Genomic DNA, 4,835 nt, shown 5'->3' on the forward strand with positions numbered 1-4,835 from the left:
TCTATCAACAGTGACCGAGGCACCCATTTCACAGGTTGGATTATGCAACAGGTTTGCAAGGCCCCTTAACATCACCCACCTCAGGCTCTAATGAAATGTGTCAGGTCTCTTTATACACAGCTAAAAGAAGCACTACCCAAGGATCCTGAGCAACCCTGCCATTCGCTGGAACCAGGAGACTGGGTCTACATAAAGGTCCATCAGCAAAAGACCGTCCTGACCCCATGCTGGAAAGCCCGTACCAAGTCCTGTTAACAACCAACACTGCTGTGAAGTGCCAAGGACTCACTGCCTGGACCCATGCTTCGCACTGCCAAAAGGCTCCTCCACCACAAGATGGCTCTCCAATTAATAAGCGGACTATCACTCCTTCTGGTGCTGCTGTTCCTTCTGGACAGCAGAAGAAAAGCACAAGGAGAAGTGCTGGTAAACCTTTCCTTTGTCCATTGACAAAACTACCATACATCTGGATTTTGCTGAAGGACCCAAATCATTACAGGGTGATGTGCTAGTAACCTCTCCCCTGTATAATGCTAAATCATGACCGTTACAAAAGAAAAAAAGGAACACTCGCACTGCTGAAACCCCCAAGGTCCAGGAACTTCTGAGGACAAAGGACATTAAAAATTGGCCGTGGTGGAGGAAACGGAGTATTGTACATTGGCAGGGAGGGACTTGTGGGAGCCATGCTTGGGGATGTGGTACTGATTGGGTCTTGGGGTTTATTCCACAGGCTGCGCCCTGTGTTTTTGGGTAAGTACCATCAGGATGTACTGCCCTCCCTAATTGTCTTCAGGAGGATGAATACCAAAAAAGCCTTGCTGCCACAAACATTAACCCCACCATCCCCTCCACCTCTGTCACCACCCCTGAAATTTACCCGAATACAGATAATACTGTATATTCTACTGAAACCCAATGGCCCAGACCTTCACATCTTAATACCTTACTAAAATTTTGTTCAGAAAAATTATTTTTCAAAGTTCAGAATAGTTCATATGAGCGAACAATTGAGTGGAAAATAAATGGGTTGGTGGAAATAGAAATATATGATATCACTACAAATGAGCCCCAGGAATCAGAAATTGAGATTCATGGGTTCTATGATAGGGTAGATATGATGGCCGTTCCTGGAATTTGCAGTATGGTAGATGAAAGAGGCCCTTACTGTTATTTAGTCACCTAATTAGTAAATAATCAAACAAATACCCAAAGAGTTTTTTCGGCCACTGGAAAGTTTACCTGTACTGAAATAATTCCAGTAATTAATAATTTAACCTGCACCATATTGCAGTATACCCCTTCCTATGCTATTAATGTTAATGCCTCTCGGAAGTACATAAAAGTGTTTAGCCAACAGATGTGGTATGGTACTTCACCAAAGAGGGATGTGTTAGGATATCGTTGAACTCTGATTAATACTACTCTAGGAACTATAAAATTCACACTGCCCTTATCCAGCTTCCAAGTCACCTCTACATACCCTAATTGCTCGAAAGGAGCTGCCATTAGGTTAGCACATCAAAGGGCCTGGGTTTCCTCTAGAAGAAAGAGGGACATGGCTGGACACTTATGGGATGGTGCCAACAGCGCAGCTGCAATTTGGAATATTTATAAAGGCCAATAACATGAAGAAAAATTAGGACAATTGGAAAAGGCCACAAGTCTTATTACTGGAGCACAGTTAACTCAGGTGCAGGCTGGAGCTGGTAAATTGTGCGTTATTTCTGCCCTTAGTTCAGTGACACAGAAACTGCTGACAACAATGATGCTAAATATCACTGAGGCTGGGAAGGCCTTGCAGTGGGATCTGGGAAGTTCAGAAATTCAGGATTTTCTGAATGACCAGCTGATAGCCATTCGGAGTGATCTTGAGCATCAGAAGTGGCCCACTACCCTTACAGATACTTCAGGAGTATCATCTGACCTATGGCCCTGGAGACATACTTGGAGATTTTCTGGGTGGAAGTGCAGACATTCACAATGCTCCTTCCAAGCATACGGACCCATTGGAGGTGTGTGGGCTCCCACATACCGAATCCTGCCGGGTCCATGGGGAGGATGCATGTGGGATTGGGTAATTCACGGAGACATTTGGGAAATTAAACTACCTGGTATGCCTAACCGATTTATAGTCAGTGCACCCGGAATAACACCTGACATTTGGATAGGGATAGGGAGTCAATGGACACTCTGGCCCTCAGAACCGCCGCAGCTCCAATGTGTACGCAAACTGAAGGCCGGGGAAGTTGTTACTGTTCATGACAATGTTTGTTGGGAGGGTAAGGGACAAGGAACTACCCTGACAGGACACCTGCTTTTCCAAGCAACTAATACCTGTGTGTATGTTAAGGCCACCACTTTGCAAGACATACATTTTAATCTCACCATTGCTGCAGGCAATATTATTATTTATTGGCCTGTGGATAAAATTTTACAATCAGCCCTTATGTTTCAGAGACCTTTTAATTGGACTACCTTAGTACACGATCAGTTCCAAAATTTGCTTTCACTCCCAGCAGAGGCCCAAAAAATTTTTGAATTACAAGAGAAAATTCATATGCTCCAAAATATATATCAGATTGAAAAGAATGCTTTTCATACAGCCTTTAGGGTGTCTATTTTATGTACTAAGTATGATGTATTGTGTTTTGTGACTAAGGCTATACAACAACCCCATCATATTATTACAATAGGAATGTTAATGCTTTTATTATTATTGTTTAGCGTGGGATTATGTTGTTGTTGTTGTAAAGGATGTAATAATAATAGCACCTTCCATGTTCATACAAATCATGCGTTGTCATTGCCTTCAACCAAAACCCCAAAGGCTGAGTCATTTGGTTTAGAATCAGAAATACAAAATTTAATGAAAATGGAAGTTTAGGCCAAGGTGGGGAACCAAAGGGGAGATTGTAAAGGAAAAATAAGAGTAGGCCTAAACTCTGGTCAAGAAAACTGTGTATGTGGTCAAAGGGCAGAAGGAGAAAGTGAGGAAAATTCCAAAGTAAAGCAATTGCAACAGCCAGTCTTAAAAAACATGTAGTTGCAACAGCAAATGTTAGGAAGGCTGTTAACCACAAAAGAACAACCTGTTAATAAACAGGAAAGTTTGTTTTTCTGTATTCCTAATAAGGGAAAAATAGTAATGTGGAAGTGTGCTTGACTAGATGTTGCCTTTGAACTATAAAAGCTTCCATGTTCCTGCGTTAGGGAGAGCAGCCAGGCTGGTTGTCTCTCCCTGCATGCTTGTAATAAAGGAGGCTCAGGCTGTTCTGATCCAAACACAATGCGTGGTAAATTTTTCCACAACATTGCTTTTCCTAAGTGTTGTACAACTTTTTTTTTAAAGGTAGCCATCCTGCAGCAAAAATACTTCAGGACTAGACTTCAAAGAGAAACTGCTGAGCTTCATCTCATGCATCCGACAAAGTGGGTATTCACCCACGAAAGCTCATGCTCCAAAACATCTGTTAGTCTATAAGGTGCCACAGGATTCTTTGTTGCTTTTGCTGAGCTTCAGTTCATCTACAAATTTGACACCATCCGCTCAGGATTAAACAAAGACTATGAATGGCTTGCCAACTACAAAAGCAGTTTCTCCTCCCTTGGTGTTCACACCTCAGCTGCTAGAAGAGGGCCTCATCCTCCCTGATTGAACTAACCTCGTTATCTCCAGCCTGATTCTTGCTTGCATATATATACCTGCCTCTGGAAATTTCGACTACATGCATCTGACGAAGTGGGTATTCATCCACGAAAGCTCATGCTCCAATACATCTGTTAGTCTTTAAGATGCCACAGTACTCTTTGCTGCTTTTACAGATCCAGACTAACACAGCTAGCCCTCTGATACTTAACTTTTATATAGAGCGTGGACCAAAACTCATGGAGAATCATGAACCTTTGTATTCATCAACAGCACTGGCCACAGGGGCGGCTCCAGGCCCCAGCACGCCAAGCATGTGCTTGGGGCAGCAAGCCGAGGGGAGCTCTGTGCCAGTGCCATGAGGGTGGTAGGCAGGCTGCCTTCGGCGGCTTGCCTATGGAGGGTCCGCCGGTCCCGCGGCTTCGGAGGACCTCCCACAGGCACGCCTGCAGAGGGTCCACTGGTTCTGCGGCTTTGGGGTAGCAAAATGGCTAGAGTTGCCCCTGATTGGCCATCTCCCCTCCACATCCCTGTGGTAACTACAGCAATTACTCACATGGAGAAAGTGAAATTAGAAAAGTGTTTAACGTCTTTTCAATTTATTTAATGAAGTTTAGCAGCTACAAATAAAGACAAACTGTGCCATATGAACCAGCCAGCTTCTGGCAAAGCACCATTTGGGATCCTCTGCTTTACATCTGTACGATGACCAAACACTGGCATAAATGATATTTAAGTGTGTTGCCGGGTTTATACATTCTCTTAAATCTAGCAAGATTTTTTTCAAAGACTTTTTGATTTAAGAGCATAATTTGCCTCACAAACTGCTCAACAACTCCTGGCCTAAAACTCTTCCACTGAGAGGGCGGTTGGCTTGCAATGCAGCTGCTAGTGAAAATGAGACAAACAACAGGCACTGGACAAAATATTTGCTAGGATGTCTCAGCTCCAAGGCCCACCCCCCACGCAGTTCCCGCCACGCCCCTGCATGAAGAGCTCCGCCCCCTGCTCATTGGCCACGCCCCAAGCAGAACTCTCAGGCACCTCCCTTTATGCCTGGCCCCGCCCCGTTAATCGAAATCCAGGGCCCCGCCTCCTGCGGCCTGGCCCCGCCCCTCGCTACGGAGCCCAGCCGTCCCGCTGGCCCCGCCCCGCGAACTCGCGCAGGCGCCCGGGGGCGGGGGGC

Source organism: Gopherus flavomarginatus, chromosome 1 (genome assembly GCF_025201925.1).
Source record: "Gopherus flavomarginatus isolate rGopFla2 chromosome 1, rGopFla2.mat.asm, whole genome shotgun sequence".
NCBI classification, from domain to species: Eukaryota; Metazoa; Chordata; order Testudines; family Testudinidae; genus Gopherus; species Gopherus flavomarginatus.